This window comes from Spodoptera frugiperda, chromosome 7 (genome assembly GCF_023101765.2).
Source record: "Spodoptera frugiperda isolate SF20-4 chromosome 7, AGI-APGP_CSIRO_Sfru_2.0, whole genome shotgun sequence".
In the NCBI taxonomy this organism is placed as follows: Eukaryota; Metazoa; Arthropoda; class Insecta; order Lepidoptera; family Noctuidae; genus Spodoptera; species Spodoptera frugiperda.
In genome coordinates this window covers 4,787,119-4,811,605 of record NC_064218.1, presented here as the reverse complement: position 1 = coordinate 4,811,605, position 24,487 = coordinate 4,787,119, and the positions used below count along the sequence as shown (strand labels likewise).

The window sequence follows — 24,487 nt, the reverse complement described above, 5'->3', positions numbered from 1 at the left end:
ACATATTATTTTGACACTCACGTTCACCCTTTTCATTCAATACCAATAACAATATAAACAAATACAACGCAATGTCCACATCCCTTTTAAAACATAAGCGAATCCGGGCTATGGAACAAGTGGTCGATACATTATCGAAGACGGCCGAATGTAGGTCAGAATCTATTCGACCGACGCCGATGGAATACAAATGTCTAGCGTTAATTTCTGTCAACCTATCATTGTTATTTTTGCAGTGTTTTTGTTGTAAAATCCATTTTGTTCTAGTATTTTTATTTCACTATTAGACATATTATTGGACATTCGTTTAAGATTAATGATTGTTAGAGGTGAGAACACTCAATTATATAGAGGCTGTATTATATTGACGCAAACATAATTATATATAACATGGTAACTAAGATTCAGCATTAGGATTAACTGAACGAGTTAATCCGTGATCATGGCGCTTGCAACAGTGCCGAAATATCGGAAACTCATCAAAATTAATAAACATGGTAAATATCCCGTCATAAGTTCTAATAATAGTGTTAGTGACCAAGTCAGTTTAAAAACTTATTCAGCATTATTGCTGAAAACTAAGAAATCAACTTTGAACTATATACTACTTTCTATCTTCTATAGAGCACATTCTACGGATTATGAAACACAATATCTCCTTTATTCCCAGAAGAGTAAGAATATTAATACTTATTTATCGAAAAGTTCAAATGTGTTTCCAAAATATCTCCCTTAAGATTGGTGCTTTCATTTTTTTTCGCTGAATCGGTGATGGTTTCGAGGTATTTTTGTGACGTGAAGAGGTTTTTTTCCTAATAACATATGTAAGTACACTTTACTAATATTAAAGTACACCGTAGCAAAATATTTACTTTTATCAACCTCATTTCAGCCACAAGACATCCCATGCTGCCCATAGGCTTCTTCTACGGATTTCTTGATCAGACGCCTCTCTGTGGACTTCATTTAATTCCATTTCAAATGTATAATATGTAGTTACTATCACAGTACCAAAATAAATAGGTAGAAAAAAACAACACTACTTTTTCTAGGACAACAAAACCATGAGCTCAAATCATCAAAATAAATAAAACAAAAATAATTATATTTAAATCCCACCACCAATGAAGTGGACGATGAACTTTATCATTCTAATAGTAGCCATTAGTAGCGACATAACGTTTTATTTGACGGCGCTAATGGACATAATTTGCATAATATATATCTTAATATTGACCCACGTAATCATACACCTGGCATCGCTTAATAAATACTAATATAATACCTACCGTACATATATCCAGCTGAGGTCAAAATGGCAACAAATATATAGGTACGAACGATGCTAATTTGCTCTTGGTAAAACATTGTTATTATTAAAATATCAGACGCCACGCCGGTGTCCCAAATTAATTTTATTTATGGCAAGCAATTTTCATACGAGTATTGTATGTTCTGCTATATAATATATCGTCATCGTGGATGGATTCCCGTTGATATATTGATGGCGAAAACGGTGATTAAGATATAAAATATAAGTTTATTTAAAATTTAAGAGATATATCGACGCAGAATATTTTATTAATTGTTTTTCTTAAAACAAGACTCCTTGTCTGTTCTTGTCGAAGTCTGATTGTGAATTTTGTAAGAGAGCTTATAATTTTCTCTACTAGTAGGGGGCAGGTTTTTTTTAAGGGCGGAAAATCAGCCAATGACTTCTGCCTTCTTTGGCGGTGGTAATCCCGTTAGATGAAGATACTAAGCATGACTATCGACCACGAGTTATCGTGTTTAGAATGGAGACCACCCAAAACAGTTCATATATAAAAACCGCTAATATACTCTGATAATTCTGAATATCAGAAAGCCCTACCAATTTTTGTCAAATGTGTAGTTCCTTAATCGATCCTACAACAGCACACTTGGCCTTGCTTGCAATAAACAATCAGTTTTAATAACCTAAATATAGACAGAATAAACAAGAATACTAAACTAAAATGTCTTATTTTCTAAAACGCTACTTTCCACCAACATACCCATTGGGGACAAAAAGCTTGGCACAATGAACAAAAGGTAATTTTCTTTAAGGGCTTCACTTTATGGCTGTTCAGGGCTGCGACTAAAAGCTACTTACAATCTCTTTGCACTTTGAAACAATGCATTAGAGGCTGTTGCTAATTCTACGAAATTCAATTATTAATCATACAGAGCATTTTCAGTCAGGTAACGTTGTACTGATTCAATTTTGGAGGTATGGAGAAGTAATTTGGTACATAGAGTTCTAGCTCAAGGACATATCTCGTCTTCAACCAAAAATAAAGTAGAATGTTATTCTACAAACTTATTTTTGAGCTACAACCGATAACCATAATCATCATCACTATCATTTGCACATAATAGAGTAGATTGGTGCAGTTGTTTTGATTCTGCATTGTACGCAATAAATAGGGAATTTAATAATAACAACAGATATTAAAATGGAAAAGAATAGGTCCTTTGAGCATAATAAGGGTTGATATCTGGATATTTCATAGATTTGTTTGATTTGTTGTTGATATCTTAAAACCATAAATTCTCGACTAAGCAGCAACGAAATCTTCAAACTAATTCTAATGCATCTTGTAATCACACTACCAGTACTGCAGGCAGCACGCTAACATAACGATCAAAGTATAAAAGACTACAGATCGACAACCATACATAACACAAACGATTTCAATAGCCAAGGAATTTCTAAATAGAAGAAACTTCAAAATAAATGAGCAAAAACAAAAGGATTATTCCGTCATTGTCTTTCATCTAAGCATCAACGAACCGCAGATGGTTCGTGTTATTAAAACAAAGTCGGTTGTGGAACGAACTGAGAAACATCTTAGTGATGTTGTACTACTGACAGAACTATTTACTGATGTTGTAAAAAGAAGAATTGAAGTAACAGCTGTTACTTACAAAATATCTAACGTACTGTTTAGCCGTGTAAGAATAGGTGGGGGGTCTTTAAACGAAAACTTCTTAGGTTATACTTTTTTATGGGGCATTTTTATTTATTCATTTAAATCAGGTAACAAAGGCCCATATTAATACAATAATACTATACTAAAACATTAAATACTATAAATAAATCATCCAGGTAAAATCAAACGTAAAATCATCCAATGACTTCTCCCGCCTTGGGCGAGGCGAGAGGGAGTGTCAGACTCTTACTGACTAAAACATCACCCCGTTCCTACTCCTGCGTAGGTAGGTAGTCCGCAGATTATACCAAGCACCATTTATCTAGACATATTGGCTAATGACCCCATTGACATTTACCTATGATATTTGATATTTGTTAAAAGTTATACCGCAATACACCCACGCTATTATACCAACTTCTTCACATCTATCTTTATTAAAGGTATATGAGATAATTAATCTTAGTGTAGGCTGAAGGAGGTATTCCTCGAAGCGCAACTGTTTTGAAGCGCACCTCTCCAAGCGCACCTATTTTATTCCTCGAAGCGCACCCGTTAGTTGCGCTTCAAGGAACTATTAAAAATATTAATTTTAATTTCCTCGAAGCGCACCTATGTTTTATTTTCGACTAGATAGGGGATGCTAACTGAAACTATCGATAATAAGATATCGATAATCTGATACACGTAGCGTTATCTATGAGCAAATAAGGTTAAACCTTTAAAATAGTTTCTTGTTGATGTATGACATCGCAAAATGAAATGTTCCGCTTGAAACCGCCAATCAACGACTTTTATTAGTTATTTTATACAATATTCAAGAACTCTGTACTCGTCGACCATAGATTGTTATTTTTTTTTATAATGATCCTAATGAGTGGACAAAGACCCGACTGCGTTTCTTTATAATATGAAAATGAAAAAACCCTATAACAAGAAAGTCATCGTAAAATTGAAACAGTCGGGATCCATTCTAAATATAAAGACTTAGTGACTGTCCAGTCGCGCAGTCGGGTTTTTTACCCGACTGCGCCAGAAGGAGGAGTATGTTTTTTCGAGAGTATGTTTGTATGTATGTCATTGTATGTATGTAAGTATGTATGTATATAAGTATGTATGTATGTATAATTGTTTGGCACGCCCTGCAGCCTAAACGGCTTGATGGATTTTGACTTGAGAGGTGTCATTAGATTCGTATTTACTGTGAGAGTGACACTGGATATATCAAAATGTTTAAAAAAACAAAATGGCGGATTTTTGGCGCCAAATTCGAATATTGCTCACTCTCTAGCCTAAACGACTCGATGGATTTTGGCTTGAGAGGTGTCGTTTGATTCGTATTTACTGTGAGAGTGACACCCACTGCAGAGCGTGCCAAACAATTATACATACATACATACATACTCTCGAAATACATAACCCTCCTTTCTGGCGCAGTCGGGTAAAAACTGGACTGTCGTTTGTTTGGGAAATGTCCAACAGATGTTCAAGTAAGTAATAATAATTATACGTATTATACTAATACTTTCGGTTGAGGTCTTTGTCCACTCATTAGGAACATTATTAAAAAAAAAATACAATCTATGGTCGACGAGTACAGAGTTCTTGAATATTGTATAAAATAACTTTTCGACTGCACGGTTGGCGCGGTGGCTGGGCAACTGGCTGCCGTGCAACGTGTCGCGGGTTCTATTCCCGCACGGAACAACTCTTTGTGAGATCCACAGATTGTTGTTCCGGGTCTGGGCGTGATGTGTATGTGAACTTGTATGTTTGTAAACGCACCCACGACACAGGAGAAAATCCTAATGAGGGGCAAAGTTTTTATAAAAAAAAAAAAAAAAACGAATAATAGTCGTTGATTGGCGGTTTCAAGCGGAACATTTCATTTTGCGATGTCATACATCGACAAGAAACTATTTTTAAAGGTTTAACCTTATTAGCTCATAGATAGCGCTACGTGTATCAGATTATCGATATCTTATAATCGATAGTTTCAGTTAGCATCCCCTCTCTAGTCGAAAATAAAACATAGGTGCGCTTCGAGGAAATAAAAATTAATATTTTTAATAGTTCCTTGAAGCGCAACTAACGGGTGCGCTTCGAGGAATAAAATAGGTGCGCTTGGAGAGGTGCGCTTCAAAACAGTTGCGCTTCGAGGAATACCTCGGCTGAAAACTTTTATAATAGAAAAATACTAAATTGAATCGATAGTGAGGTTGGTATACCTATTTATGTTAGGTGAACCATCCTACACTGTAAAAGCTGCATAAATAAATCCAAAATACACGTAATATAATAACAATGGACTCATTTCCGCCATTTGCATTTATTTATTTATGCAAAACTGTTTACATAAAGATAAATTTTGTAATTGTTGTATTGGAGTGAAATTAACAAACCGATATAAGTAGATGCAAAAACAATACTTGACTGAACATCCTGAACCTTTTAACAGCAATTTGTAGATTGTTGTTTCGGGTCTGGGTGTTGTGTGCATGTGCACTTGTATGTTTCTAAACGCACCCACGACACAGGAGAAAATCCTAGTGTGGGGCAACGCATTTAAAAAAAAAGAAAAGCAATCTCCAACCTGGCTCTCCAGCTCCTCTGAGCTTTACATAATCGATCTGAGCGAAACCTAATCTCTATTGTGTATATTAAAATCTTATGCAAGCTCGCAGATTCGATCCGTTGGTCTCAAAAATTGGTAATATTCAGCTAAGCTTTTAAAAGTGTCTCTAGATTTAGCTTCTAAAAGTTCATTCTACATGCCCCAGTAGTTGGGTGTCCGGATGCTGTGCAACGTGTTGTGGGTTCAATTCCTATAGCAGTCAAAAAGTGATAATGGCATTCTTTAAGTAAAGTGACCATTATTAGACCATTCGACGGCTTTTCACCTTTGTGCCTCGGAAAGCACATAGAACCGTTGGTCCCGCGCCTGACCTTTCTCCGGTCATGTCGGTCTGCCGTTCCATCGGGTTTACAGAGTGAGGGAACAGAGAGTACACCTGTGCTTGCGCACACACTTGTGCACTATAATATATCTTGTGTAGTAGGCTAGTCTAATTAGACAGACTAGTCATCGTGATCGAAATTGATCGGGAGATTTTAATGTACTGTAATGTATGGTTTGCACTGTAGCTATGCATCAGTAGCCTCAGTAACATTATACGTTTAATAACAAACATTGATGTTAGTTTAACTAATTATAAGGAAAACAAGCTTCACTATTTCCCCGCTAACATTTGAGTGGCCCAACAAAATGTTGTTTGAACAAATCCATTCGTTAGTTTCGAATTACATTAAGCCATGTGTAAAAAGATCCGTTGGGACATAAAAACCTGTATTTTGTTTCAGTTTTTCTATTTTTATTTAGCCTAAATATTCTATGAGATCTAAATTTAGTTTTGTTTTACATTTTGGATGTTTAAAACGTGATTGTTTGAAGCGTTAATCTCTGGTATTAAATAAATATGAAATATGAAATTTGAATTTGACTGCACGAAACAACTCTTTGTGTGATTCATAAATTTTTGTGTCATGTGTATATGTACTTGTGTGTTTGTAAACATGTGTGGGGCAACGTTTTAAAACGTCATTTATTATTCACATAATTATGATTGTTACAGGTATGACAATTCAGATAATAGATAGTTCTGCAAATGTGATCATTAAAGTTATGATGCAAATAATTTCAAACAAAATGTTTTTTTCTTACTAACATGTCTCGATAACTGATAATGAAGACTTTCCTTTCAATAACTTTTTCTTAGCAAATAACTCCTCTAGTTGAGTAAGTATAATTTTCGTATCAAATTGGTAACTTTTACCCATAGTTTTCTATAGACAACATAGATATAAAATAAATACCAATGTGTAGATAATTAGGAAGCCAGTCCTTCATATTAGCTTTGGCAGTTGTATGTAGCTTAGGTAATAATATGTAATTTGTATGCAAACGATCAATCAGATAACGTGCTAGCTGTGTTTACAAGTTAATTTAAGGGTACAACGGTGTGAGCAGTACTGGTTATCTATCTGATGATCTGTGGATGGTCAGAGGTCAGCATGCAATGCGTTAATACTCAGATACATAGCTGTTTGCGTTACTTAATACATATATAACTTGTAAGAAAACTTGTTACCACCTTAATCCAACTACAAAAAAAAACCGACGAACATGCATGAAAATACTGATGACTGTCCATCAAACGAAAGAGGTATGTAATATTGTAGCAATTGGCTTTTCATTGTATTTGTCTACCCCGTAGGAGACAGGTGTGAGGTTATGTATGCATGTAAAAATAACACAGAATACTTATCCTATTCGACGTATTTTTATGGAAGTGATAAGTAACGAGAGTAATTGTTGGAAATGTAAGCATGCTTATTATAAATCCTTATATCCACTAACATCCGTTAGTGTTACCTACCTACATTATTTCTAAGTCATTTTTATCACATATTATTATGATATTTTTTTTATTTTTTTACATTTAATGGGTCGACGTTATAAGACAACTCTGTCTAGTAAGTCTTGAAAATGAACCCGTGTCTTTTTTCTGTGGTACTTTTCCAAAATAATATTGACCCATGCTACTGGACGTAGCACAATGGCATACTATTATATCCTATGTCTTATGTCATCCTATGAATAATTATCTCATAGTTCTTCTAGTAGTTCTAACGATAACCTGTTAACCTTTGCTACCAATTTAAGTACTCATACTATCGGATAACTGTCAGCATTATTATTGTATGAATAAGCTAGATCGCTAAGCCAGTTATACAAATAATAATCCTACAATTTTAATAATACTTCATTATATGTATACTCGACTGCACGGTTGACGCGGTGGTTGGGCAACCGGCTGCCGAGCAACGTGTAGTGGGTCCGATTCCCGTAAAGAGTAGTCTTTGTGTGTCTCCACAAATTATTATTTCGGGTCTGGGTGTCATGTGTATGCGAACTTGTATGTTTTAGGACCCGACACAGGAGAAAGTCCTAATATGGAGCAACGTATTAATACTCTTTGTTGCAAAATGTTAACATAGAAGAATAACTTTTAACTTACCTATACCTAGTTTTAACCTAATAATTATATGAGTCTTTCTTTGTATTACATACGATTTATAATTGATAAAATGATTCTATACTTATCACAAACCTTTCTAACCTCGATACTAAAAAGCAAACAAGATTACAATACGAAATAAAATAAAATTCTTTACCCCCACACGCTAAGACATCCGCACGATTTAATACAGCATTCTTAGCTAATAAAACGCATCGAGCATCGCCCGTACCTCGTACCTCGTGTAATATTTATACCATACATGAGTCATACTCGTAGTTGGAGCTCGATGAAAAATAGTTCCGCGTTATTTCCATTTTATTTACTAGTTTGTACTGCAAGTTCCTTCACGTTCGTTGCAAGTGTTTCTATGGGAACTTAAATGCGTTCGTCGCTAGGTCAGCGTTGCGACTAAGTACGGGGGCCATCAAAATCTAAACTAATATATGAAGCTGAAAAGTTTGTTTGTTTTGCGTGTTATGTTTATTTGTTTAATCGCGCTAATCTCCGGAACTACTGGTCTGAATTGAATAATAATTTTTGTGTTGAATAGTGCATTTATCGATGAAGGTTATGAGGTGATATAACATCACGCACACCAATAGGAGCCGAGCAGCGAGTGAAACCGTGCAAGAATAGCTAGTAATCTATCATCGTATCTTACTACCAAGATACCAAAGACATTAAAACCTTTGTGTTTTACAACTTCAATAAACGTGTATTATTTTACACACGTGTTAAGTGGGTCACGAAAAAATTACTGAACCACAGCAGAACAATAAAGAAAAGAGCACATTTCCTTTTAAACATCAGACGGCATCGTTTCACCCGTTTTAATTTTTTGACCCCAGGGAAACACTTTTAACCCCTGTATCATTTTAAACATAATTAGGAAACACTGTTCCAGGTTATAAGCCACGTTTAGGTTAGCTTTTTAAACAGGAGCTATGAGCTATTTCCAAGCGTACGTGCAAGCTTGAATATTTCATTTAGAAGCGAGGTACAGTCAACTACCTGTTTGGTGAGCTATATGTGCAGTGTGGTGTACGATTATTTTACTTTTTAAATCTGAAATTATTGTTGTAAAAGTAATCATTAAACTACAGGACTTAAGCTAATGTTCTTAAAAACATTTTAACATAACTATGGCCTAACACTTTTGTCGACTACATACTAACATTTGTCGACTCTACATGCAAATAAAAAAGCTAACAAGATTTCTGAACATGTACCAATAGCATAGTCAGTTGACATATACTTAGAGCACAGATTTTCTCGAACCCTACTCATTACTTCTGCCCACAAACTTCATTTGAATATCAATAATACCAACTATTCGATAAACTCAGTACATTACGTCTATAGCTAAATAATGCAGTGGTAACGAGCTTTTTATTAGCCATTTGGCTCGCACTATACACTTACATGAATAATTTAAATTCAATTTCACTGATGGCTTTCATTACATGGTAATATGGGAAAGGAAAGCAAGTAAAACCATGAATATTCAAGATTTACTTTAGGTATATACAGAGCATTGCTAAGAAAACCAGGGGCTTTAATACGAGTTTACTTTACGTTATGAGACGAGACCGCGTTCGGCACCTTGATTGGTCCGTTCATTGAAGTCGGCCAATCACAGCGCCGAACGCGGTAACGTAAAACAAACTCGTAATAAGCCCTCAGACGTAAGGAGTCGTAGAAGGAACTTACTGAAACAACTATTCATAATAACATTATTATTATAATTTCATACCGTACTGTAATGTTTTTGTTTTCTCTTGCAACAGAGGCAAGATATGAGCCAATTATCATAGTGGTACATGAAGCACCCTTATATGTATACCTACAAGTTACTAAAAAGCATCTCTACTTAAAATTTTCGGTAGTAGGTAGCTACTGCAGAAAATTTTAAAGTGAATCCTTTATATATTGTCATAATTCCGACAAGTTCCAAATTAAATTTTTAAGTACCGTAATAGAAATGTTTCACAGAATATTTAATAGTCCCTAGTCGAGTAGCAAGTCGAGATCTGATTAGGTTAAAGTGAGTTTCGAAAAATTTTTATTACTACTGGTAAAACAGCATATAAAACTGAGGCCAATGTGTGAGTGTAAATACTACACTGGACTTAGGTATGTAACCTCCACGACCCATCATCATTATCAATAGCCTATAAGTGGCCACTGCTGACCAAAGACCTCTTCTCACAAGGGGAAAGTTTGAGCATTAATCGCCACGCTTGCTCAATGCGGATTGGCGATTTCAAATTTACAATCAGAGATTATAAGCCTAGGTTTCCTCACGAAGTTTTCTTTCCTTCACCGTTAGTCATAGTCAGTGGTGTCTAAATAATCTTAGAAAGTACATACAACTCTGAAAAAGTCACATTGGTACTTTGCCGTAGTTAGGTTTCAGGAACCCACACGCTCATTCAAGAGAAGCATTAAAATAACAGCTTTACTTAAACAAAAATAAAACTGAATAAAAATACGTTTTCCACGAAATCTATAATACTGTGTCTCTGTATCGTATAATACTCGTACTATGGAAAACATACCTACCTACCTACCTACTATCTACATGAAACGTCGCTATAGTGTGGACAGATCCAAGTTCGTTATCAATGCCACTGCAGCCGGTGCTATTCCCAAGGGCTTTCTATTTCCAACAAATATTCCGATATAAACCTACCTCTACTTATTTACTTACAAAATACTTCCAAGGTGATACTTAGCGGTATCTGAAGCTTAGAGGTATTGGGGAAGAATAACTATGTCGTACTTGGTTTTTTTTTTTTTGAGGGGGAATATTATTCAATGACTTCTCTCGCCTTGGGCGAAGCGAGAGGGAGTGTCAGACTCTTACTGACTAAAAACTACCCCGTTCCTAATCCTGCTTTTTGAGCCGGAGTCCCTGTAACCCGCTAGGTAGTTTGCAGCTCCGGAACTGCGTCGTATCTACCTACTAAGTATTACCAGATGTCGATATGGTGATTTTTAATAAGGATACCACGGCCTCACAGAAAACCGACGTGAAACAACGCTTGCGTTGTGTTTCGTTGTGTGAGTGAGGTTACCGGAGGCCCAGTTCCCCCCTTCCCAATCTTCCCCATCCCCGATTCCCGAACAACTACCCTTAGATTCCTAACTTCCAAAAAGCCGACAACGCATTTGTAACGCCTCTGGTGTTTCAAGCGTCCATGGGCGGCGGCGATTGCTTACCATCAGGTAATACGTCTGCTCGATTACCGGCGTGTTTCATAAAAAAAAGGATAGTCGGATAGTTGAAAATAACAGAAGATGGAATAGTTGTGCTGACATCACTGACAATTATTTTTAAATCGTTGCCGTATACTATTATTTCTCCTGTATCTTTGTGTGTTTGTAAATTATGGCTATATTTACAAACACACAAATTCACTTGCAAATGACTCCCAGACCCGGAACGATAATTTGAGGGTCACACAAACAGTTGCTCCATGCGAGAATCAAAGCCGTTGCACGTTGCACGGCAGCCAATTCCCAACCACCGCGCCAACTGTGCAGTCAAATTATGAAAGAGACACCGTGGCAATCACATACACTCATGTGGAATATCTCAATTATAGACAACAAATACCAATTATTTTCTACATTTATGTTCCACCCTCCCAGCATATGACATTTAAAATTAATGCCACGTATCTTCATTACGACAACACATTAATCATCTTACATACTTCATCTAATCATCTCACATACTTCATCTATCGTGTATTTCGTATCTACTTGCTAAACGGTAATTCGTCTGTTACTCGCTTCCTTTCCTTCCTTGTATTTTATGCTTCCTCTGTTAATTCGAATTGTTTTGATTTAGTTTTAAGGCACGGATTTTGAGGACTTTATGCATTAAGGACTTCAGGAAGCATATAAGTAAAAAACCACTACATCAAAATTGACTGCACGGTTGGTGCGGTGGCTGGGCAACTGGCTGCCGCGCAACGGGTAGCGGGTTCGATTCCCGCACGGAGCAACTCTTTGTGTGATCCACAAATTGTTGTTTCGTGTCTGGGTGTCATGTGCATGTGAACTTGTATGTTTGTAAACGCACCCACGACACAGGAGAAAATCCTAGTGTGGGGCAACGTTATTTAAAAAAAACAAAAACAAAAAAAAAAATCATCCGACTTCTGACAAAACTTTTTCATCGTTATGTTGTCTTACAGTGCTTGTGACACTTTAAATTGTTGTGCATTTAAATTAATTATCACATTAGTGTTTAGATAATGTAACAACTAGTTGTCCAAATAAATAATCTCTATATATAAAAATCAATTGCTGTTCGTTAGTCTCGCTAAAACTAGAGAAAAGCTCGACCGATTTAAAAAATTTTGGCCTTGAATTATTTGTGGAAGTCCAGAAAGGTTTAAAAATTGAGAAACAAATATGTTAGAGGCGGTACGAAGTTTGCCAGGTCAGCTAGTAAATAAATAAATTACAAAGAAGACTATACGCTCAACATACACGCAATAATCCTTCGCAACAAATTTCACTAGCAACAGTCCCATAATAAGGAACAAATATCTCCCAATAGAGAACCATCTTACAATTTATTATGCAACAATGAAGGAAGCTTGTCTCGAAATATATTTAGAAGTAGCTACAGTGAGCTTTGAGGACATGATCGAGAAACGTGCGTATCGGACGGGACAGGCGACTCGGGTAGTATATCTTGTTGTCTTGGGCCCTTTCTCTCAAGGCCTGTTACTAGAAGCTTGTCTCTGTACTGACTAAGATATATGGTAAAATGTAGTGGAATATCTAATGTGGTTAATGTACAGTTGACTAGTAGCAGCAGTAGTAACATTAAAACTTAAGACGGGATATTTACCATATTTATTTCGACACCAGCAATTTATACTACGCTAACTCGAAAAAGCGTTTAAAGGGAAAAACGTGATAACTTTTACATTATTAAGATATTTTTTTGAAATTTGGTATGCTTAATAGTTAATTTATTCATTGTAATATCTCATATTTATATTTCCTTAATTATTTCTATTTTTTGATTTAGCGCAAGTTAGCCGTATATAAGCGTAATTGTGTCGATTTATTGCGCTTGCAACAGTGCCGAAATGTCGGAAACTCATAGACATAAATAAACATGGTAAATATCCCGTCTTAAGTTCTAATGTTAGTGTTAGTGAAGATGTCAGTTTAAAAACATATATTTAACTTCTATTGTTTTGTAATAAAATCCAAAATCCATTGAATGAAGAAGATTCTCCGTTGATTTTTACATAGTAATGATTATGACACATGAACCATTCAAGTATTTCTTCGATAGTAATTTTCCTCTCCAATGTCCGAAATATATGTACATAAAAAAAGAAGGTGTAAAGTTTCAACACCAGCACCTCTCTTCCGTAGATACAGTTTCAGTTAGAGCCGGGGGAGCCTTCTCTCTATTTTTTCTTTTTAAGCTCACGTAACCATGCTAAAAATATTTTCGGCAGGTACAGTTTCGATTTATCGTTATTGAAAACACATTTTTCAGCTGAAAATCAAAGTTAAATACATTCCTTAAATGTTGTAGTGGCGCAACATATTTAAAAAAACCGTAAATAATCGTAGAAAATGCATTTAGGTAACTTGGAAAAAGTCATATTGGTACTTGCCGTTGGTATATTTCCAACGCCCTTATAAATGAGAAGCAAGCACCCTAAACCTCAGGGCGTATATTGAAATTTAGCTAGCAATAATAAAATAGAAATTTCCTATGCCTTCATGTAAGTTAAGCCTTTGTTTCTCATACATTGCCGGTCACAAGTGTGTGTACAAACCATCGTACTTCAGTTAACGCGCAATGTATATTCACCTCTCATCTTCCTTCTATCACCATCAACATAGTAATTAAATTAAGCTGCACAACTGCTGCTAAACGAAACATAACATCATACTATATACATATAGGCATAGGTGTATTAGTAGAATATACTCTGGCTTTAATGTTATTATAGTGTGATGACTCCATGTCAAATTACAGATGACAGAAGTCGCACATAGACAATCGGTCATAGTAACAAGGAACATGGAACTCGAAATACTTATTTAAATTGTTTTTCTCGAAAAACAAGCTCAATAATGCATCACCCAACGCAGGAACTGAATGCCTAACTCCTCAACACCAAAGTGAAGTTGTGTCGACTGCCCCAACGTGGCAATTAAAAGAAGTTCCCATCGATATTGAAACATACAATTTTATATTAACTTTCGTGAGAGATACTAAATTAATTATTATGTTCTCGGCTTACGACGCGGCGATTGTCGCGAAATGATACTCATTAATATGAGCCTCTAGCATGGCTTGAAACTAGTCGAGTTCCTCGTCAAACAGTTACGTGAGTAAGCCGATAACTTAATAATTAATTTGATATTGAAACAGTTTAAAGTTTAAACTACTTTTAAGGGTTTTATCCTTAGAGAACATCGGTGTTGCTTTATATCTCTTAATTAAAATAACTCGTAAAACTCACTCGAGGGAAATCAGAAGAATGTGACTGAAAGCCGTAAAAGACTTCATTACGAACACCTGCATGTGTATAGTAACAACATATATGTAATTGTATACCACTATACATATCCCAGATATAAAACAATGTATCTACTTTATATCCCAATAGGGCCCATAGTTGAATTGAAACATATTACTATATAAAATTGAAGACCACATTGTACACTATGGATGCATTAAAGTGATTTGATTTGATTTGACAGATCCCAGCGCAATGGGGGATGCAGACTTCAGTCATATTTAGAAGAACAATAAGAGCAGTTTCAGTGATTAAAAAAAAACTCAAAATGTCTCCGTTTTCACCAAAAAATAATTATTATGTTATCGACTAACTCACGTAACTGTTTGACGAGGTACTAGACTAGTTTCAAGCCAAGCTAGAGGCTCATATTCATGAGCAGCATTCCGCGACACACGACGCGGCGATTATCGCGCTATTACGCGTACGTTGTTACGTCGTAGTTACGTGAGTAAGCCGATAACATAATAATTAATTTATTATGTATCACGAAAGTTATAATGAAATTTCACCTATTATGGTCACAAAAAAGATATAGGTTTTAAACTTATTTATTTGTTCACAACACACTGATTAACTGCCGTACTCAGAGTAATTTAATAATTACTTAACCCAGTCCTTAATAATCGTTACAGGAACGAAATCGTTACTAAGGAATAGTTTAAGTAATCATTAAATGTCCCTGAGTGCGGCAGTTAGTTTATGTATACAGGAAAATAAATTTACAAAACCAAAATGGCTGCTGTGTATAGTGTAGATATTCTCTACATTACTCTACACGTGTGTCAATGTTTGTGTGTTAGTTTGTACCTACGCAAATAAAGTGTGTTTCAAAGTTTCTTACTTCATATTTTAGTTCAAATGGTATTTATAAATACCTATGTTCATTTTATAACTACACTGCTTCGTTAGCCATGTGCAAAAATAATAATCATCTTGGTAGTTAGAAAATAACACTTTCCAATAACACCATTTGATAAAATATTTTAAAATTTATAGAACAAAAGAAAAATATGTATACCCTAAATTAACAAACCATGGAGGTTTGTCAGAGCTTACTTTAACATAATTTCAAAATAAATATTTTTAGACGTTACCCCAGACTTGGGTTTTCATATGTGTCGTGGGTGGATTTCACATACTCATACACAACTACACATGACACCTAAAACAGGGACAACAATCTGTGGATTATTGACACGGAACAACAAAGAGTTGTTCCGTGCGGGAATGGCACCCGCGTCACGTTGCGCGGCAGCCGGCTGCCCAGCTACAGCGCCAACCGTCCAGTCAATTCAAATATTTATGCCATTTTACAGATTTTGAACGAAAGGCTTAAAATATTAATAATTATTTAACTCCACCATATTGCCGACCCTTGAAATTTGAACGTACAATAAACAATTAACGAGTTCTCATTATTTTAATCTCTTTTCAAAGTTTGGTCAGCGCTAACCCACTTTCCCCTTGTTTGATTATGAAAATTTCAAAATGTTCATAAATTGGAGATTTAACTAGAATTTGACACTTACCACCGTACTCAGAGTCATTTAATTGTTACTTAACCCAACCCTTAGCAATGGTTTTCGACACAAAATTGTTACTAAGGAATAATTGAAGTAATGTATCTGAGTACGGCAGTTAGTTATTAACTAAAACAATTACGAAAAATGCATCAACACTCATTTACAAGCAAACAAAGCCATGTGATGACGCTTTTGTCCACCCCATCTCTTCCCGCGGGTATCGTATGGAATTACATATCCTTAAAGACTGAAAAGCAACGCTCTTTGATAAGCCTGAACGTATTAATATACGATCTCCGACTTATGATGCCAACCGCTCTGCACTCGCCTCAAAGAGCCAACAGATCATCACAGATAGGCCCAGTTGGGGTAATGCCTAATCCGGGGAGCTGACTACCTAGCGGGTTTACCGGGGCGGGTTTTTAGTCTGTAAGAGTCAGACACTCCCTCGTGCCTCGCCCAAGGCAAGAGAAGTCGTTAGATGATATTATGTCCTCCTCAAAAAAAAACGTAGAAATGAGTGTTGGTATTGGAGTATAACCAAGTATTATCTTAAGGTTATTATTCCCAGAAGGCCTAGTCTTATTGTAATACTAAACCATAGTACCTAGATATTCAAACAATATTTGTAAGTCAATGCCCAGAAGACAATTATCAATACAAGAGTCCGTCTAAGATAAAATTAATTATCAATTATGAAAAGACTTATTAGAATACAATGTACTGAGTTATTGACCGCAAACAACCTTGAAAAGGTTTTATACCATTAGAAATAAGTGGATAAAATAAACGTCTCATTTGTAACATTTTAGTATAAGGTGCTTTTCCACAAGAGATGTGCTATGTATTAATAGATAAACTGCTGACAAATGTGACCGTAATTGAAACTAAACTATGTAGCTGTGCGAGGAAGATGTGCTACGAAGATGCGCTGCCGTAAAGTAGCTGTGCGAGGAAGGGCGCAGCTCGATATTGTCATGTATCGATAGAAGGGAAACCAACTGTAGCACACCTCCATAGCACGCATCCATAGTACACATCTTTCCATATAAAATTCATAGCTTAGCTGAGTCCGTTTCCACCGGTGCTAATTTATGTATACCAATAAATAACATTGGTAGAAGCCAAACACATCAACGTAGCATAGCACATCTGTGGTGGTTTTCCACCCTTGAAGTCTAGAGTATAGATTAACATACTAGATAGACATGATAAATGGAAAGACACCATTTGTATTTGTCTGTCTGTCTATCACTGTCATGAATAATGTACCTAAGTATAAATGTTTTATATAAATCAATTAACACCTATTATAGATTATTATGGCGACTGTCACAATACATGTTCTCTTACATATTATACAAATACATCACAGACTATTAAAAATACTTTTAACAATAATTTAAAATACGTTTGCCAAAATGTTACACTGGCACAAAAGAATTAAAAAAAATGTTCGCTTTTTAAAATGATAATTACATGAATTATATTTTTTTAAATCTATTCTGTTTTAAAAATCGAAGGCGAACTGGTACCGGATAGTACATGCCATTTATTTACGAATTTACGAGCTCAAACTAAAACGTAGTTTTTTTATGAATAGAAGGCATTGTTTATTGTAAAACGTATGTCTGTTTCGTATATTTATTCTACAAAGTGTTCGTCATTACATTTTCTTCATATTCGCAAAAATGTTTCTTTAAAAATTGTAACACACCTTGTATTAGAATGAAAAAAGATAAGTGTAAATGCCTATTCAAAAGTTTTAGACAAAAATAAACTATTATGATAGTCACCGTGCCGTAATTGTACACTAAACGATAAAAAAGAAATAAGTAAATTGTATAGCTTAAAAAAGAACATAGTGTTCTTTTTTTACCTGTTTTATTGCAAAAAATAACCGATTAAATTACTATGACTATAACTAACTAAAATTTAAAATATCTGAAAACTAAATAAAAAACTATTCATAATCTAGACACACGGCAGTGTGTCCGCCAAGTTCGAGCAAAAAAACCGAACACCGGCCGTGGGTTATATTACACGAACCATTTCGGGCCAAGTTCGACCCACCTATAACTCAAAATTATTTTATCTACGCATATGAAATTTCTAGTATCTGTCGAGATCTACTTACTTATCTATACAAAATTTCATTAATGTACCTATTGTAGGTCTTGAGATATTGACGTCAGAAAATTATTTTTACTATACACTCACTGACTGACTCACTCATCAAAAACCTAGACCACTAATGGTCGTATTGACTTGAAATTTGGCATGGAGGTAGGTCTTTAGGTCAAGGTAAAGGAAAAAATCTGAAAATGGCCAAGTGTGAGTCGGTTTTAAAAATAATGAAGGTGTAAATTCATACCCCTAAAACTAAAACAAAAAATTTATATTATATCTTCCAATGGTCGTACCGACCTAAAACGTACGAAGGTTTGTATTTAGTCAAAGTAAAGTAAAATAAGAAAAAACATTCCTTACAAAAATAAATGAAATCCCACCCAATAAAGGATGCCAAGTTCGATAATATTGGAATGCTAAAAGAAGTGAGATCTAAATAAGTACCAAGTTCCATACACAGACCTCAGTTAAAAATGATATAACTTGGCAAGTTTTAATAGAAAATTATATACTTGACTCATTGCGTTTAGTAGGTTTATAACAAAGTGTGTGAAAACTTGCCAACTTGTTATATCATTTTTAACTGAGGTCTGTGTATGGAACTTGGTACTTAAATCACTTCTTTTACCGAAGCATTCCAATATTATCGAACTTGGCATCCTTTCACATTTAATACTTTTCAACTATCAAGAATGTTCACTAACAACCTCACACACACGCAAAAAATAAAAACTAAACCACGAAAAAAAAGACAAGACCGCGAAATTCAATGTTTACAAAACAATTAATTAGCACAGATAATAAAAGAAAAAAAAACTAAGTACTTACAGTATTTGTTAACAAACACTTTATATCAGAACAAACAGTGAGATTATTTTTATTTGTATATTTGCGTATACAGATTGGAGACACGATATTTTTTCAAATGTTTTATCGTGAACGCGCGGTGTGAGTATCCGCGGTCGGTCGCGGCAACGCGTCACAGAATACTGACTGTGTATCGCGCCTTGCTACAGCCTCGGAACTTGAAACCATCTTTATCGGTACTTTATCTTCGATAGCTTTGTAACAAGCTCCGATGAAAGCCTATCCGTGATATCCTATCGTTGACACTATAATGTACAATGGAAATCCACTGTGTTGTTCTATTAGCTATGCCTATGTATTAGATTGCAACTGCGGTCTTGAGTAATGAAATTATGCTAACTAACAAATAGATTAGCGTGACTGTGTTCCAAAACGAAAACGATTTTTTTTGTATTTGTTGAATCCATTTAATAGACTTCAAAAAAAGGAGGTTCTCAGTTTGACCTGTTTGTATGTATGTATGTTTGTTCGCAATTGTCTCGCGTTTAGCTGAACCGATTTTGATGAAGTTTTCAGCATAGTATTTTTCAGAATTAGGAGAAGGTTTTAGAAATATTGCCTGATGTAAATGGAAGCGGTAAATAAAATTATACGGCTTCCCTCTTTTTACTAAAAAGTTTTATTTAAATGTATATTTTGTAGCATTTTACTTTCTGTTGCATGTTCCAATTGCATGCATGATTTGAATCGGATATCCGATTCATTATACCGAATTTACGATTTTTAATCGACTACACGTGTGTTGCCATTATTTAAAAAGGGTCGCAGCTAAGTAAACAAAATTGTTAATTGCTTTTAAATATTAATGATACCAGTAATTTATTGTGTGATTATGAATAATTTTAATTAATTTTGTGTTGGTTTAAATATATAAACTGTCTCGTTGATCGAGGGAATGGCCGTCGAAAAAGCCGCTGCCGAGCGACTCGGGTTCGATTGCCAAGCTGAGAAAATGTAAATATTTTTTGCCAATTTTCATCACTAATGTAATTAATTGTACAAACCGTATGGTAACTATACTACAATGTATTAAATAACATATTATTTAGCACATTCATTACTAAAGATACATATTTGTAGGGAAAGAGAACAAGATAATACTTAGTTCTTTTTTTAGGCTGTTTAGCTGTAGGTTGTTTAGCTTAGCCGTATCGTCGTCTTAGCTCTACTCCACTTGTCTCAGCGCCGCTCGGCACTACACCACCCAGCGACACAGCTCAGCCCAGCACCGCTCATCTCCGCTCAGCTTTAGTTAAAACCCCCTACCTATTTACACGGCTCTGCACCGCTAAATCCGTCTGTGGAATCGCACCCTTATTCTGAGAAAACGTGGAAATTTTAACTTTCGCAGTACTTATAATAAACGGATCTTCATAAAATCGCATCTGCGGATTACGTTCGTTCAACTTCAGACGTTTCATTAAGACTTTATAGTGTTTATTCAAGAAATCTTGTACTAAATGTAACTCTATATTTATCGGGTTTTCAATGGAAATGATTAATTATTGGAAAAGTTGATCGATACATCTTACGAATGAGATGGTTGAAAAGAAGTGACGTGAAAACGAATATAAATAGAAAATTCGTATTGGTTTAAATATTTTTGGAAATTGTATAATATGTAATTATAAATACGAACTTGTGTTTGTTTGTTCATATTACTTTCACGTCGCAGCAAAGCGAATTCGTGAAATGATTTTCCGTATCGTCGTATCGTCACGCCGCATATTGTCGAAAGGGTAGGCAAAAGTGCACATCATGTCACGTAATACCACTGTACTATTCACCATTTGTATTCTAAGTCCCATGTAATAGGGGGTGAGCCTATACCATATACTGGACATAATTCCAAACACCGTGCTACAACTGAGGAATTTTCGAAAAGCGGAATAAAACCCCGCAATGTGAATTATTTTTATATCGGAAAATATCTAGTTTGTACCTAAATTAAATAGTAATAGAGATAGATATTTTTCCTTAAACCACAGCTGTGCTAAAAATACCCTTCTGTCTTATTTTTATCAAACAATAACAATGAAGTTATCTTATGGAAATGTTTTATTCTTGAATACATAACGAGTTATCTAACCCATAATATATCTGGTTTCCGGTTGCTATTATTGTATTAATTTCGCTTAACATCAGTTTCCGTAGAAACTTTTAGCCATGGAAGACAAACTTTACATCCACATTACCAACTCTTGGATAACGTAGGCCATAGGCTGTTTTATATAATCATCTTATATATAGGTACTATTATATAAAGCTGAAGAGTTTATTTGTTTGTTTAACCACGATAATCTCCGGAAATACTAGTCCGATTTGAATAATTATTTTTGTGTTGGGTTGCCCATTTATCGAGGAAAACTATAGATTTAAATATCACAAGGAAGTAACTAGTAATAAATAAACCTAAAACATTAATTTTCTTTTTTAATAGTACAAGCCGGTAAACGACTAGTCGGATCACCTGATGAAAATCAATCGCCGCCGGCCATGGACACCTGAAACACCAGAGGCATTACAAGTGCGTTGCCGGCCGAATTGGGGATTGGGAAGATTTGGGACGGGGGTTATTGGGCCTCCGGTAACCTCACACAACGCAAGCGTTGTTTCACGTCGGTTTTCTGTGAGGCCGTGGTATCACTCCGGTCGAGCCGGCCCATTCGTGCCGAAGCATGGCTCTCCCACATTTTTTTTATTGTGAATAGAATGGTGTTTGGCCACCAACCAATGTTAATAATAAAGAGGCTGCTTACCGATAGCCCTACTACATAATACTAACATAGCTAAAGCTAGTAAAAGACGTATCTGTACCTACGACACAGAATACGATATGTTATTAAGTCTTATAACCTATATCATAAAGTCTAAAACGGCAGTTTAACTATCAAGTGACAACTATAACGTTGACAGTGTAAATACCTTCAGTGAGTTATTGCTGAAAATGTATAGTATCGTAGTGTTGATGTTGATACACCAGTTGCGTCACACGTTTATTTTGGACGATAACCGTTGTTTGTACGTTGTGGGTTTTTTCGCGGATGGGACGCTACGTTTGTTTATAACACCCTGTGTCTATTGGAGAATGGCCGTGACCTCGTTGTTTTTTTTTACTTAAATGCTCTTTTTTTTTTTTGAGGAAGGAAAATCATCCAATGATTTCTCCCGCCTTAACGAGGCGTGTGAGTGTCAGACTCTTACTGACTAAAAACCACTGCCGTTCCTACTTCTGCTCTTCGAGGCGAAGCCCTGGTTACCCGCTAGGCAGGCCGCAGCTCCGGGGTAGTTCGCAGCTCCGGCACTATTCCGCTATTGGTTGTACTTGTACTATTGTATAGTAAGTGCATTTTAAAAATCTGCAACCAGATATCAAACGATCGGTAGATGAAGATGATGATTTTTTAACATGTTCAACCATCGTTGTTTTAATCATGCCTAATTATTATTACAGGTGCCTACGAGAAATAAAGTAAATACTTCTTATATACCCCTCCCCTTCCACCCATATTAGATTTTGAAGAGTTAATTATCTGAAAAACTAACAATAAAATATATGAATAAATACCCATGAATAAAATTCAAAATTGCTACGCTTAAACTAAACTGTATTTCAACAATAAGATAGTCAAGCGAAAAAATTCGAAGAGAACTTTCATTGGGAACAATTTAAAGCATTCTACCTGAACAATACGATCGAGGAATTTTCCACCGGCAGCACCGCATAATGGCACTTGATGATGCAAACGTTTCCCGAAACCCCATCAAGTTGCGTAAATATTGACTGCGGAGAGCTGAAGAATAAATTCCGTACTTCATGGTTCACGCTACAATAGTTCAGAGACGATTGGTCTAAAGTATTTTGCAATGCTTTTTGTGAGGTAAAAAGTTTAGTCGAATAGTAATAAACTATTTATGAAGGTGTGTGTGTGTGTGTGTGTGTGTGTAAAACAACATATCTAGTGCATTTAAGAATGAATTATTGTAACATTTTTATAAAAACTGTTGTAAGACATACATAAATTAACTAAAATCACGGTTTACTCACATAAATTAGTGGGGAAAAACTCCACTAGCTTCGAGTCACAGATGGACTCTTCATCATCTACTGTAATAGGTAGTTTTTCTCCATTAATTTACGTGAGTAGACCGTGATTTTAGTGAATAAATATTGTATTAGAACCTGTTTCCATAAATTAAATTAGATTCAATCTAAAATCTCCAATTTAGCAGTTACATACACTTGTACCTATAGCAAATGCTTCTACATCACAGATTTCCCTTACAACTATTTTTATGGAATAAACTGATTCTGCCATCTATCGACATTTCCCAGAAGCCATTCCAAGCTGGTAGGGATATCTGTGATCTCACATAAGTCATGCTGCAGTTTGTTCGATATTTTGGCAAAGAATTGATTGCCTATCGCAGCTTTGTTTATCTCGCGGATAACAGATAAAATTTATGAATGATCAGCTTCATCATATCTGATGAATGGCTTTACCTTCGCCTAATATAGATAATACTTCCTCTTTTTCTGATAACAGAACTACTACACGTAGGTACATAGGTCTACGATGTTTACAAACTATTTTTAAGGCGACATTTATTCCTTTTATAGTTAGTATGTTATATATTTACATCAATTCATTTAAGTATGTTAAAAGAATTCGCAACTTTTTCTTTGTTAATTTTTTTGGTGAAAAGTTGGTGTACTTTCATGTCTCTCTGCATCACCCGAAGGTTGACTGTTAGAGAATGCCACTAGGCATTAAGTCCACAATTGTAAATGTAGTAAAAGAGGTGTAAATAAATAATACAATTTTATTTACATTTAAACTCATCACTTACTTTCTCTGCATCACCCAAAGGTCGGGCTGGCAGATAATGCCAATGGCAGCTTACCTAATGTATGATTGTGTGTAAAGCTTAAATAAATAAAAATAAGGTGATTGAATTAGGCATTTTTGTTTTAGGTTTATCTATACCTTTTGTTATAACTGTAACTGTTATTTCCGTACATAATCATACCTTATATAACCCATTTTGTACCCTGATAACGAAGCGCTCATTATATTTTGTAATACCCAAAACAACAAAATAGGATAAACAAATAAATCTATCTACCTATCCAGGGCCACCCAATTTCATAATATAAAAGAGGTAATATTCCAGATCGGAGGGAAATTAAATAAATCAAATAACGATAACAAATCACTGCCAATTTATTTCGAAGCTCTCGTAAATACGCCAAATAGATGCTATTATTAAATTTATACCGTAATTGCCTTTCAATCAGTTCTATTTTCTATCGTATTGTTGGTTATGGGACAATGAGACTTATTCGATCTTAAGTT

The 24,487-nt window shown here is 35.3% G+C and overlaps 1 protein-coding gene across 1 annotated transcript in view; it reads right to left on the bottom strand.

Annotated features, from left to right (window-relative positions):
- LOC118266407 (G-protein coupled receptor dmsr-1) overlaps positions 1–19,240 on the bottom strand; it is a 64,095-nt gene extending 44,855 nt beyond the window's left edge. Inside the window, exon 1 of the mRNA XM_035579854.2 lies at positions 19,092–19,240. The gene's annotated coding sequence lies outside the window, so the exon portion shown is untranslated. The remainder of the gene's footprint in view (positions 1–19,091) is intronic.
- Positions 19,241–24,487: the final 5,247 nt, after the last annotated feature.